Source organism: Talpa occidentalis, unplaced genomic scaffold (genome assembly GCF_014898055.3).
Source record: "Talpa occidentalis isolate TD23 unplaced genomic scaffold, MPIMG_talOcc4v2.1 talOcc4.15, whole genome shotgun sequence".
Taxonomy (NCBI): domain Eukaryota; kingdom Metazoa; phylum Chordata; class Mammalia; order Eulipotyphla; family Talpidae; genus Talpa; species Talpa occidentalis.
The window spans coordinates 58,719,121-58,734,198 of record NW_023601543.1 but is presented as its reverse complement, the minus strand read 5'-3'; positions in this window follow the sequence as shown (position 1 = coordinate 58,734,198).

Below are 15,078 nucleotides of genomic sequence, written 5' to 3'. Positions count from 1 at the left end.
ATTGTATGGGGAATATAAAAATAAATTTTATTTAAAAAATAAATAAAATTAAATTAAATGCAGAAAAAAATTTAAAAAATTAAAAAAAAGAAGTTAGCTTCTTCTAACAAGAAGCTAATTATTTTTGATGAAATGTTATACAAGAAAGGTAATTCAATGGTCCTTCAACATTTGTCCTATTATAGGATAATCTCTGGAGTCCTGAGGCTGCATGTGACATGATTTAAGTTGAATAGTTTTATTAGTAAACCAAAGTAAGTCATTTATAGAAGACTGTCCTCCCAAATCCATAGCTGCTCATATAATTCCGTTTCTTTATTGTACAAATCCCTTTATTAGTAGAGTTAACTAAAAATTAAACAAGGGCCTCCCCGGTGGCGCAGCGGTTGAGCGCTAGGTTGCGAAGCTGCCCACAGCCTCTGCAGTGCTGGTTCAATACCCGGCCGCGGGGCCAGGGTCCCACAAGGCAGGAAGACCTCGCCTGCCCACTGCTGCTCCCCTCAGCAGGGTGTTTTGTTGGTCTGCCTGTTCTGCTCCCTGCTCTGGCTCTGGTGAATTCTCTCACCCTCCCGCGCTTCTGACTGTACCCAGTGCTTGTACAAATAAATAAATAAATAAATAAATCTTTAAATAAATAAATGACATTTAAAAAATAAAAAATTGAACGATACTAGCATAGGGTCTTCATGACCACTATTCTAACAAAAGAGGTGTGATATTGTGATGCAATAAATCCATATTTGGTCTTCATCCCCCTTTTTTGGTCCACTCCTAAAACCCTTGAAATCTAAATTTTTTTGTATGCTAATGAGATGACAGGTGGGAGGAAGAAGGGGGATTCCAACATTAGCCTCAGGAGGGGGGCTGGCTGCCAGGGAGAACCAAGCCAGTGGTCTGAGTTAGCACTTAAAATCTAACCCTACCCCCAACCTGCAGGATGAGGAGAGGGCCTAGTGGTGAATCAGTTGCTAATGGCCAATTATTTAATCAATCCTGCCTACATGGTGGAGCCTCCACAAAAATCCCCGAAGTACAGGGGATCAGAGAGCTTCTGCATTTGTGAATATGTGAAGGTGTGGGGATGGTGGCACCCCTGGATAGGGGGATGGAAGCCCTGCACTTCTCCCATGTACCTTGCCCGATGTCCCTATGCATCCCTTCCACCTGGTTATTCCTGAGTCAGATCCTTTTATAATAAACTAGTGATATAACAAGCTTAGTATTTTCCTTGAGTTCTTTGAGCCATTCTAGCAAATGACTAAACCCAAGGAGGGGGCCTGGGATTTACTGCCAATCTGTCAGAAGCACAGGTGACAACCTGCACTGTGACTGGCCTCAGAAAGTGGCTGGGGACTGTTGTGAGAGTCCTTGGCCTGTGAGATCTGATGCTATCGTTGGATAGATAGCATCAGAGTTGAACTAAATTGTAGGACACCGAATCAGTATTCGCTGGAAAGTAGAGAATTGCTTGGTGTGGGAAATCCCAACAGGCATATGAAAAAATGTTCAGCATCACTTGTAATCAGGGAAATGCAAATCAAAACTACCATGAGATACCATCTTACACCAGTGAGAATGGCACATATTAAAAAACATATGGTCATGGTCCAGTATGAATATTGAGAGTAGGGGGAAAACAGAAGTTTTTTCCCTATGGGAGGTTTATATCTGCAAATTTCTTAGCTATTGGAAATACCCTCACGCTCTCTCCCAGTAATCATCACCAACATGCCTAGAAATGTTATTAGATGACAATAGGGTTTTTATATACTTATAAAACCTTCCCTTCCCTACTTGGGCCCAATGTGCCCATTGTAAAGATGAAAGGGAAGCAGTGAAGGTGATGCTGCTGCAGCCGCCTAAAGGTACAATTGGTAATATAAAACACCCCAGAAAAGATACAAGGTGAGCACCATCTTGAGATTTTTCAGCAAAATAGACCAAGCAGTAGGACACATGCTAACTCAGGGAAGAGTGTGAGCAGCTGCCCAAATACTTTAGATTCATATTCATTACCACTGCAGCACATGGCATTAGGGGACAGAATCATTGCTATGACATTGAGCTTATGGTCAGTGCCATAACTTTGAGAACTAATAAGAAATTTGGACTACAGAGGGGTCTTTTGGTGAGAAATAACAGACACTTGGATAAAACATGAATGACAAATTTTCATCTTCTAGATCCAGAGGATATCTTCTGATAAGGAACTGTTAGGAGGTCATAACTACAAGGAATTAAAACATGGCATTAAGGTGTTTTTTAAACTCAAAAAGTTCAGTTTTCTCTCTCTCTCTCTCTCTCTCTCTCTCTCTCTCACACACACACACACACACACACACACAATGGAGAGCAACACAGGCACTGATTATTTTACTGGATTATTGTGCAATCTAGTTCCAGATTACAAAGAGAAATAGCTTACTGCGTATGTACACCAGAAAAACTGAACATAAAACATCAGCTAATAAGGAATCACTGATTTCACAGGCATATGACTAATGTCATGAAAGAACTTAGTTTTTAACTTTTACAGAAAAAAATGGATGAGGTTCCTTTGACGTTTGATGTAGCTTTAAACAAGAGGGTCAACTCCACAAGTACAAAAACTCAAAACTTTTTCTTTTTCATTTTTTTTATTTTATATATATTTTTACATCATTTTTCATTTTTGCACAATGTATGCATTTTCATCTTGGTTATAGCCCACATATAATTCCCACCTCCCTTGTTTTGATCCTACTCCCTTCTCCCTCTCCACCCCCCAGTGTGTCTCTGGTTTATAGTTGCTTGTTGATTTTGATTTTTTACTTTATTATAATTAGAATTTTTCCTGGTCCCTTATTTAGGTTTTCTAAATTCCTGCTATGAGGGCCACCTGTGGTGGTGTAGCCATTGAGCGCTGAGTTGCAAAGCGGCCCGCAGCCTCTGCAGTCCCACATGGCGTGCAGACCTCTTTGGCCGCCCACTGCTCCCCTCCAGTGTACTTCGTCAGTCTGCCTGCTCTGCTCTCCCCTCTGGCTCTGTTGAATCCTCTCACCCTCCCACGCTTCTGACTGTACCCAGTGCTTGTATGTATATATAAACAAACAAACAAACAAATATATAAATAAATCTTTTAAAAAATAAATTCCTGCTATGACTGAGACCATCTGGTATTTTTCTTTTTCTTTCTGGCTTATTTCACTAAGCATGATCCCTTCCAGCTCCATCCATGTTGCTGCAAATTGCATGAGTTTATCTTTTTTGATTGCTGAGTAATATTCCACGGTGTATATGTACCGTATCTTCTTGATCCAGTCATCTATTTTGGGCATCTGGGTTGTTTCCATAGCTAGCTATTGTAAATAGTGCTGCTATAAAAACATAGGGGTGCAGGTGTCCTTTTGAATTAATGAAAAACTCAAAACTTTTTCAATTAAAAAAATGTAAGACTATTTCAACTTACGGGTATGCAAACAATTTCATAACTGTATTGGCCGATGAACACAACTGCCAACTTTTCTAATTTCAAAAATAAAGACATAATAAAGAGCCTGGATAGTTTACGCATGTGCCCACGCAAAAATTGGTGACATGAGGAAGGAATTTAATTATGGACAAAGTGTGGTTCAAAAAATCCCATGAGACCATCAAAGAAAACAGTTCCCATTCGTCTGGTACCAATTTCTGCTTTTGTGACTAAGGAGGCTGGGAAGACAGTTGATCAAGCAGTCAGTTAGCTGAAATTTTAGATAGCCATCCAGTGGCTGCAATACTTAGATCTATTAGTAAGCCTTTGTTAAGGAGTTAGGCCATAGATGCATGGATCTACTGCTTTCCCCTAATGAGACTTCACCTTCCCTTATATGAGCTACTCAGAGCATATCATCTCTGGTTTAATCTGTCCACCCATTGTTGGATTGTGTACAACACTGTAGGAGTTGTTCTGAATTTCTAAAGCTTCATCTAAAATTCTGAGAAAAGAAAGCACCTTATTCCACATCCAGTTACAGTTTGAAGAGTATGATAACTATTTCTCATTGAGTAAAAAGAATGCAATGGATTACAGCGGTGACAAGGACTTTTTAGATTTGGGGATCATTTACATGACTCTGGTTTAGAAATGAATGTTATTGCTTTCTGCATACCTTTTTCTACTTTTCTGCTTACTTACTTAATGCTGTGTATTCACTGCTATATTCACGTTCATAGATCATTCATTCAAAACATTTTTTGTTGCCTGTTTTCAATATGCAGTGAACCACCTCTTAAAAACAATTTTATTGAGGTTCGATTTACATGCCATAAAACTCACCTATTTTAAGTGTTCAAATTAATGGTTTTAGTATATCCATGGAGTTGTGCAACTATCACCACAATCCAATTTTGGAACATTTCCATTTGCAGTGCTTCCCTGTATTCCAACACCCTAGACAACTACTGATCTACTTTCTTTTTCTACAGGTTTGCCTTTTCTGGACATTTCATATAAATGGAATGAAGATGGATTAAAGATTTTAATATAATAAGTGACTATAAAATACTTAAAGAAAACAGGGGATACACTAGAGGACATTTAGTGCAAATATATATTTGGAGGATGCAATTCAAAGGCAAGGGAAACAAAAGCAAAAATAAACAAATAGGACTACATCAAACTATAAAGCTTTTGGACCTCAATAGAAAACATCACTAAAACAAAAAGACAATCTACAGATTGGAAGAAGATATTTGCACATCACACAACTAACAAGAAGCTAATTTCCCATAGATAGAAAATACTTATATAATCCAACAACACAAAGGCAGGCAACACAATCAAAAAAGGGTAAAAGATCTAAATAGACAATTTTGAAATAAGACATCCAGATGGCCTACTGGCACATGAAAAATTGTTCAACACCACTTATTATTAGGGAAATGCAAATGAAAACCACAATGAAACATCACCTCACCCCTGTCAGAATGGCTCCTATCAAAAAAGAATGGAAACAATAAACATTGGAAGATTTGAAAAACGTGAACAAAGAGCTCTCATCCACTATTAGTGGGTACCCCAGTTGGTGCAGCTACTATGGAAAATGGTAAGGAGGCTTAAGAAAATGAAAATGGAAATTCCATATGATCTAGCAATACTTCTGCCAGATATTGACCCAAAGAAATTGAAAACTTTAATATAAAAAGCTTTATGTACTCCTATGTTCATAATAGCACTGTCTACAATTGGCAAGTCATGCAACCAACCTGAGTGTCCATCAACAGACAAATGGATAAATAAATCGTGGAATATATACTCAATGGAATACTATACAGTTGTGGAAAAGATGAACTAGTGGCTTTGGGGACAAAATGGATGGATCTTGATATGATTATGCTAAGTGAAATAGGTCAGAAAAATGAAAGACAGAATGAATGGTTTCATTCATCTGTGGAATATAAATAATCAAAAAACATACACTGGCAAAATATAGCAAAACAAATCTTAGACTTTGTAAATGTGACTTTAGGTCTTAGATATCTACATAGGAAAACAAGACATGGAAAAATAATTATAATTTCTCATGAAGTTCTTGGGTAAGATACCAGGAAAAAGTTCCCATCATGTTGTGCTGCATAGTATTTCCCTATGGGTGACAACATACTACATACCTCCTACCTGTCTTTACAACATGAAGATGACCATTCCAGGTCAGAGTGGAAGAGCTGCTCATTGAAAACTCTGACCAAGGAGGGTGACTTGGACTTGATTGCTGAACTTTTAACTAAAAGCATGCAATATGGTGCCCAAGTGTAGGTTGATCACACTCATCTTGCTCTAGATGGGGCCTATGTTGGCTCAATATTTCCAGGGCATGGATGGATTATCTCTGCCTAATCTAGGGATACAGTCTCAGGAAGGCCAAGTGAAAGACAGAATAAATGGTTTCAAACCAATCAAAAAACATACACTGGCAAAATACAGCAAAAAAACTTAGACTTTGTCTACACATTAACTTATACTCTCTAAGCTCTATCACTAATAAATGAGACATTTTGGTCTCTATTCATCTGGTTCCTTTATCTCACAATTGGTTCCAAATTTTGGTAGGGAACTAAGCATCACTAATTCAATCCCTTGAGCCCTAACAAGATGGATGACCACCAATATCTTTAAAATTAAATCGACACCCTATGCAGCATTCAAGATGTTGAGTCAAGAACCTGGTGGATCCTCTTGGTGTGAAATTCCAGATTTCCTTGGGTCTTCTGATAGGTGTCATGACTGCTGACAGTGCAGGAGCCAAGAATCTGTACATCACCTCTGTGAAGGGGAAAAGGGATGAATGAACAGCCCTACTGCTGGTGTGGTGACATGGTGATGGCCACAGTCAAGAAAGGCAAGCCAGAGCTCAGAAAGAAGGTACATCCAGCAGTGGTAATTCAACAATGAAAAGCATACTGGAGAAAGACGGCATATTTCTTTATTTTGAAGATAAAGCTGGGACCATATAAACAATAAAGGTGAGATGAAAGGTTCTGTCATCACTAGACCAGTTGCAAAAGAATGTGTAGATTTATGGTCCAGTTTGCAGTCAATGCTAGCAGCACTGAATGATTCTTATGTGTTTTTGTAAAAACATTTAAAAAGTTATTTCCTCCCCCACAAAAAAAACCCCTAAATTAAATTGACAGATATATTTGAGCAGAAGATGTCTTTTCAAGGCTTGCAGATTCCTGGATTAGGTCTAAGAACTTTTCAAATTACAGCATCAGTTTTCTGTTTTAGATCAGGTATTTGAATATTTATTTGTTTCAGCCTCATTCCATGACATCTCCCAAAATCAAGGACAGTGTATCTTCAGCTGAATCATTACTCAACACATTTGAATCGCTGTTTTGTACATTTTCCCTTTAATTAAACACTTTAATAAAATTCAAATTGCCAAAGGACTAAACTAAAAGGTTACTATAAATTATCACACACCTTCCTGACCTATTCACCACTCTTTAAAGTCCTAGGCCAAGACTTTTGAAATAAATTAATCTGTCTTTTCTCTGAGCCTCTGCCTAGCACTCTCTTCCCACTCTCTCCTCACTAACCATCTTCACTTGGTTAACTCCTACTCACACTTCAAGTCACAATGTAGATATAATTTCTTCCCAGTAAGGAAAAAGATCTCCCCAGTGCCTCAGAACTGGATGGGATTCTCCACAATCAGGGTTGCCCTCGAAGTATTCAACACAAAAAGATGTTCCCTGGAGTTTTTCACGACATAACCTACTCGACCTTGGAGAGTAGCCTTGCTGAGTGTGCAGCTCCCAAACACTGTCTCTGACAGTGTTATCAGAAGGATCTGTGGTGTTTATAACTCACCCCCAGGGCTAATTTTCCTGAGGGCAATCGCCAGTGAGTACTCCCTAGTCATCCCTGTATCTGACCCCCCAAAAAGAACTCAGTAAAAGTCAGAAGACTGTGGGGACATGAGCCAGTACAAACCTGTCAACAAGGGATTACTTACTGTGAATTACAAGGAAAGAGCCTTAGTTATGTGCCCTAAGAAAACAGCTACATATTTTCAACCTCTTACCTGTCATAAAATCCAAGGATACCTACGTTTATCAGCCTTTAGAATGTGGCCTAATTTATGAATACATTTCAAGTACTCTCATTGGTTAAAACCCTTTCAATAGTAGTATGAGGCATATTACAGATCTTCCTAGAAACTCTGAAGTTAAGCAACATTGCAAACAAATGCACTAACCACAATTATCTTAGAGAGCCATGAAATTGGAACACACAATAGCAACTAGATTTGCTACTCTAATCACTCTAATTACTAAGGAGTGGCTAAGTCTTAAACTGAAATGGCTGCAAATATATAGACACACACAAATGAGAAGAGACAGTTTTGAGGACATGTGATAAAAATAAATGAACAACACAGTTTTTACTTACATCAGTTTTAATTTATTATGGTATATTTTTAAAAAATTTAAAACAATAAAACTTCATAAATTAACCTGAATTCAAAGAATACTACTGAAAATAAACTATCCGCTGTGGACTGAATTATATCCTCCTAAACTTCATATATTGAAGCTCCAATAAAAGTCCTGGAAATAGAACTTTCAGGAGCTGATCAAGGTTAAATGAGGCCATTACAGGGCCTAATTGCAGGGTTCCTAATCCAATAAAACTGGCAGCCTGATAAGAGAAAGAGACCTACCCCCCTCCCTCCTGCCCTCTTCCCCCCACCATGTACATGCAGGGAAGAAAGGCCATGGAGAGCACAGAGCAAGATGGGCTTCTGCAAGCCAGGAAGAGTCTCACCAGAACCCACCACTGCTGGCACCCTAATCTTGGACTTCCCAGCTTTCAGAACTGTGAAGAAAAGAAATTTCTGCCTGTTCAGCCACCCGGTCTGAGGTATTTTGTGATGATTAATATACTACATTTTGAAAAACTGCAGGTGACTTCTCTAGACCATCAACAACATCTCTACAGCTAATTCACACCCCACCTCCTAACTAAGGAAATGTTTCTTTTCCAGATGCAAAGTTAAGGTGCCTGTTTCCCTAACCACCAATTCTAGGCAAGATTTTGTTTGTGTGCTTTTCCTTTTCCCATACCACCATCACAATGAGTTTTCTGAATCTTCCAAAGGAGACTTATACCATCTTGACCTCCTGACATGAACTCTTGTAGAAAGTATCCTATGGTACTAACCAAGAAACTACTATACCTCTGTTCTCCCTGAGCAAAAGCAATGGGTCCAAATAAAAGACTAATTTTCATTAATGCTTTTAAAACATCACATACTTGGGAAGATGCTGAAAATGTGTTGTGTTTATAAATGTAGTCACGGGCACATAATATGTAATTTTTTTTTTTTTTTTTTTTGCTTAGGTGACCAATACAACATTTCTGTAATGGCTAAGCAAAGATTTAAATTTAAGCCAATTAGCGCATGTACTAGTAAGACAACTATAAGAAAGAATATAGGGTATCCCTTTCAAAAATCTTTTTTATTAAATACAAATGCTACATAAAGCTAAAGATACAGTACATATAAGTAATAATAATATAATTGGGAAGGAATACATGGGGAATTCAAAGGTACTGGTAATTTTCTGGTTAAGTTGGACAGTAAATGCAGAGGTATTATTCCATTTTTAAATGCATCTATAGTTAAATAAACTATTTTGTATATTTATAATATTTCACAAGAATTTATTGGGGTAAGAATTGTCTACCAGACATCTATATGGCGGTGTTTTCCTTCTGTCTCTCTGTGCCAGTTTCTGGATAATTGCTTCTGATCCATCATCTTACTCACCAATTCGCTCCTCAGTTCCCTTACCCTATCCAATGAGCCTGTAATTGCAATTACTATTTTTCATTCTTGACATTCTATTTGGTTCCTTTCCAAGTATATCTGACCTTTTACTTGTTAACAGAAACTGAACTAAGAGTTGAATATATTTACAGTCCTCAGCTTTGCACTTTGACTGCTGCTCACTTTATTTCAATCTACTTCATGGAATGGATAATAACACATTATTACAAAAGGCCTAAATGTCTCCTCCATAGAGTACTGGCTAGATAAAGTGTGGGTCCCTCACATAATGGAATCTATAGCCATTATAGTAAAAAGAATGCAGGGACCCCTCTGGTGGCACAGCGGTTGAGCGCTGGGTTGCAAAGCTGCCTGCAGCCTCTGCAGTGCCGGTTCCATCCCTGGTCGCCAGGTGAGGGTCCCACATGGCGTGCAGACCTCTGTCACCCGCTGCTCCCCTCAGCAGTGTACTTTGGTCCTTCTGCCTGTTCCATTCCCCGCTCTGGCTCTGGTGAATTCTCTCGCCCTCCCGTGCTTCTGTGTGTACCCAGTGCTTGGATGAATAAATAAATAAATCTTAAAAAAAAAAAAAAAAAGAATGCAGCAATGTCACATCCAATGCATGCATTAAGTGACAAATAGCAAGATGCAGGACATACTGAAGAGCAAGCTACCCTTCGCATGGGTGATAAAAAGAAAATCTATCTTAGATTTATAAATGCAGCAAAACTCTCTGGAAGGATATACACAAGGAAGTGTAACAATGGCTGTGTCTAGGAAGGGGATCTGAGTGGCTGGGGGTCATGTGATACTTTTCACTGTTGAGCTATTTGAATTTTATACCACATGCAATATATATTTACAATTAAAACTGAAAACAACAGCGAAGTACAGAAGTAAGCCAGGACACTACACATCTCACTGCTCTTAGCACATGCTGTTAGGTGTGTCTCCTGGTTCCTACCTTGCATGCATCTACCTACTTCCTCTTCACCTGCAGGATTCAGCTGAAACAGCACCACTTCACAAAGTTGTTTCTTTTGTTAAAGTTTCCTCCCTCTCTACCCCGGGTGTCCACACAACTATTACTGCCTGTCTGTCCTCCCCAGGAGCCTGCAAGCTCCGCTGAATCCAGCACACTGTCAGGAGTGTGGTTATCACTCAATAACTGTTTGCTGCAAGAATGAAAATCAAAACTGCAATAAATAATATTAATAGATTATAGGTAATATTAACAGATTGTATACATATGGAAATATCAGTCCCCCAAACTGTGAACATAGTCCCTTCTCCCAGCTGCGATTTATGTCTAGGTCTTGGCAGGCAACGAAAGTGCTATCTAGAAAGATTAGAGTTTTGTTTTTGTTGCAATTTTTTTTTAAAGATTTATTTATTTATTTATACAAGCACTGGGTACAGTCAGAAGCGTGGGAGGGTGAGAGAATTCACTAGAGCCAGAGCGGAGAGCAGAACAGGCAGACTGACGAAACACACTGCTGAGGGGAGCAGCGGGCGGCAGGAGAGGTCTGTCGTGCCATGTGGGACACTTGCCCGGCAGCCAGGGATCGAACCAGCACTGCAGAGGCTGTGGGCAGCTTCACAACCCAGCGCTCAACCGCTGCACCACTGGGGAGGCCCTGTTGCAATTTCTTTAGTCATGAAATTGGTGTCTGGGAAGGGTCCAAACTCAACAGCCATTAATGACACAACAAAAAACACACCCAGGAAAGTCCTACATATATATGAGGGCAAAACAAGCTGTAATTAATCACTGGTTTTAAATCAGCCCAGCTCAAAACTGCAGTATATTTAATAGTATATTTGATAAAATTATTTTAAGATACACAGTGGAGAAATTATTAAAAAAAAATCTGCTGCTCATCCTTCTAAGAGTTGGTACCAAACAGGTGTGTACTATACATCCAGGAGAACAGGGCTGTGGCTGGGTGCTGAGAGGGGGTGCAGCTAGCAGGACATAGCATCCTCTCTGGAGCCCCCACCAGCACCACATACACACATACACACACCCCCAGAAACACAAAACTAATGATAAAGCCAGTACAGCTGTGACCAGCACCACAAAACAGAGGCATAGAAGGGAACAGAATGAGTAATTCTTTCAGGAGAAAAAACAGTGAGGAAAACTTCACAGAAAGGCAACTTCTCAGTTGGGCCTTTCAAGATGAGGCAGACTTTTACGGGTGAAAGAAGAAGGGATGTGAACTATATTTCAGAGAAAGCCGTCAGCACGAGGTGGGAAGGTGAAATAGAGCAGCATGGCTGGAGCGCTGCCCGAGCTGGCAGAACCAGGAAGGATGCGGACCAAGTGGCAAGGGGTGAGGTCAGCACCAGGAAGGCAGAGTCCTCTCTTTAAGCTAAGCTCATGAGAGCAGACTTTATCCCACAGGGAACAGAGGCCACGGGCACTTCTGGGATACGAAAGGGACATGATCAGGCCTGACTTTTTGAAGATACCATAGCAACAGCACAGCACAGAGAACTAACTGTGCAGGAGAAGCAGGCCGCTCGTACAAGAACGTTGATCACACTTTCCTAAATGCATCATGCCTCCCAGGGGAGACAAATGAAAGTCATCAACACATTTCTTATTAAAATCACAATACTATTATCTGATTTCCACGTGTTTGAAATTTTCCACAATAAAAAGTGAAGAGGATCCCGACATTATCCTGTACCCCTCCACCTCTTTCTTTTGTTCAAGTGCTAATTATCATTCAGCTTCACACAAAGAGGACCCAGAGTGCTTTGAAAAGTTACCCACTCAAAACCTACAGATTAAGACAGATTTATGAGACAGAGGCAGATCAACCAAATGCTGTGGTAGAACCTTATTTGGACCTTAAATCAAACTCAATAAGAAAAGTCAATTGGGAAATTTTGAACACACTAGATATTTCACAAATAGAAAATTACTGTTTTTTTGAGGGGTGAGGATGTATTGTGACTATACTTTTTAAAAGATTCTTCATCTTTTAGAGCTAAACTCTGCGTTATTTACAAATACGATGGGGGATTTTGTGTAAATGACTTGGGCAGAGGTAACTGTGGGAGGTACATCTGAAACAAGATTAACCCTGAGCAGATAATTAATGAAACTGGGCAGATACATGGGCTTTGGGTTGTTACACTTCTCTCCGTGTATTCTTGTCATAACACCAAGCAACCCTCTGACAGCACTTGGGTGCCCTATAAGTCAACTAAATTCCAATGTTATCTACCTCGAGACAGAATCAGATCCAACAGGTGAAAGGCTCAGTCTCACACTAGTGACCCACCCCCTCCCCAACTTCTGACACACAAGTCCAGGCACCACCTCTGCTTCTAACCGACATACCCCTTGGGTTCAATTAACTTGCTAGAGCAACTCATAGAACTCAGAGAGACATTTTACAGACTAGATTCCTGGTTTATTACGAAAGCACGTAACTCAGGAACAGCCAGATGGAAGTAATACTCAGGGCAACTTGCGGGAAGGGCTACACGGCTTCCATGGCCTCTCTGAACACCACTGTCCAGCCACCTCCATGTGTTCACCAACCCGGGAGCTCTACAACCTCACCCTTGCTTGTTAGATAGGCATGACTGCTCGAATCACTGGCCACTGGCCACTGGCCACGAACTCTCTCTCCAGCAACTTTCCCCCTCCTGAGCTAAGGGAGTATGACTGAAAGCTGCCACTCTCTAATCACATGGCTGGTTCTGGCCACACAGTCTCCATCCTTAGGTACGGGCTACATGTCATCTCATCAGCATAAACTAGCAAGGTGTCTAGCATAGCAAGGCACCTTGATCATTCTCATCTTAGGAAATTCCGAGGCTTTTAGGAGCTCTGTGCCAGAAACAGAAAGCCAAACGTTTATTTCTCATTATAAGCCACGGTATTTAAATACTATCGTTTAGACTATTGTGCACTTGAACGTTTCCACAATAAAGAGATTTTGAAAGTCATCCATGTCAAGCTTTAAAGCAGTGATTCTGGCAAGCATACTTTCACCAGGCTTCCCTTAGGGCTCCAGAATCCTATGTCCAGATTTCTGCTCGCCTCTCTCAAAAACCTCTAACACAAAAGGTAACGGTTGCTCCTCCCTGTAATCATTCTCTTCCCCATTCCCTGTCCTCCTGATAGCCAGAGACCTGTGAGTCATCCTCACTCACTCACCAGGCAGGCAGTCACCTAGTTCTGCACAGCAGCGATGATTCTTCTCACATCAGTTTTTGTCCAGCAGCCACGCAGCCCCCTGCCTCCATCTCATGCTCCTCAGCAGTTGACCTCAAAACCACCGCAAGAATAGTAATTCTAAAATAAATATCTCTGCCTCACTGAAAGGCTCCGCACCAACTACAGAACAAAAGCCTTCACTACAGAACAAAAGTCCTTCACCAACCACAGAACAAAAGCAAGGCACAGTCTGTGGCTCTCTTTGTGTTTATGAGGTCCTCAGGCTCTTCTGAGTCCATCTTAGTGAAACCAGGCCTCGCAGAGGACATGAAACCCATTTTAGTTTTCTAATGAGTGGCAGAGCCAGTTCGCACCTGATGTCTGCAGCTACAGTAGGAAATCTCCTAAGGTGGGGTGGCTGGGTCAGCCCTTACCAGAAGGCTAGGGTCACCATTCAGCTGGCACCCTCTCGGTTTTATGTTCATGCCAAGGCCTACCTAACACAGGAGGTGGGACCCACGTCTCATATGTTCATGGAAGCTGACTGCTTAGACGGGCAAAACAGAATTTTCCTCCGTGAGACTAAAGGATCTAAGATTCAAATGCCATCAACTGGCCTCCTGAACAGCAGAGGGACAGCAGCAAAGCAAAGGAATCCTAACAGACATTAACCATAAAAGGGGGAGAGATTAAGTCACAGAAAAAAATATAATTTGTGGTAACAGTAACAAATATAGACATGAGTCACCTTGATTAAGGTACTGAAACTGGGTTAGCAAAATATAAGCAGGGAATGTTTAACTATCACTCTGCTCCTGGAGGTCATTTTCCAGCCCCAATGAGTATGTTGTCTATTTCTTCCTTCCATGTGTCTCTTACCAGTCAGTACCAAACAACAGCTTTTCCTTACAGAAGGGAAAAATATCTCCCTGGCCTCAAGCAGTGATACCATGAAGAGAACAAAGAGAAATCTAGGATTGGTGATGGTAACCAATTTAGTGACAAGCACAACAGGTAACTCACCAGGTTATACATCCAACAAATATTTACTGAGCAGCTTACTATGCCAGGCACTGGGAAAATAACAGGGAGTCAGAGTGACAAAAATCCTACCCTCATAAGGATAACATTCTAGTAGGGAAAATAATGTTTTTAAAACAAGATTTAAAAGTTACTGAGTACACTATAAGTACTAAGGAGGAAAATAAGGGAAAGGGCATAGATACAGTGGGGGAAGGCCCTGGGAGAGGACAAGGGGGCCATATAGCAGAGCAAGGAAAGAGGCTTCAGGGAAAAGAAAAGGTGATGAACCATCATAAATACAACAGGTTACCTGCTCATCTCCTCGCCATTATACTCTCTTGCCAAGTATTTTTTCCATGTCTTAAAAACAAAATGCCCACATCTCAATTACTTAAAACTAAATAAGAAACGTCTGTCTCACCATTTAACAAATATATATTGAGAACCCACTGTATAAGAGTGTATAAAGATTTCAAGAAGATATACCAGAAATAGTATGTAATGATTCCTGTCCTCTGAGAAGCCATAACCCAGCTGAAAGTGAATTGTAGAAAAGACAAAAAAGCAATGGATAGA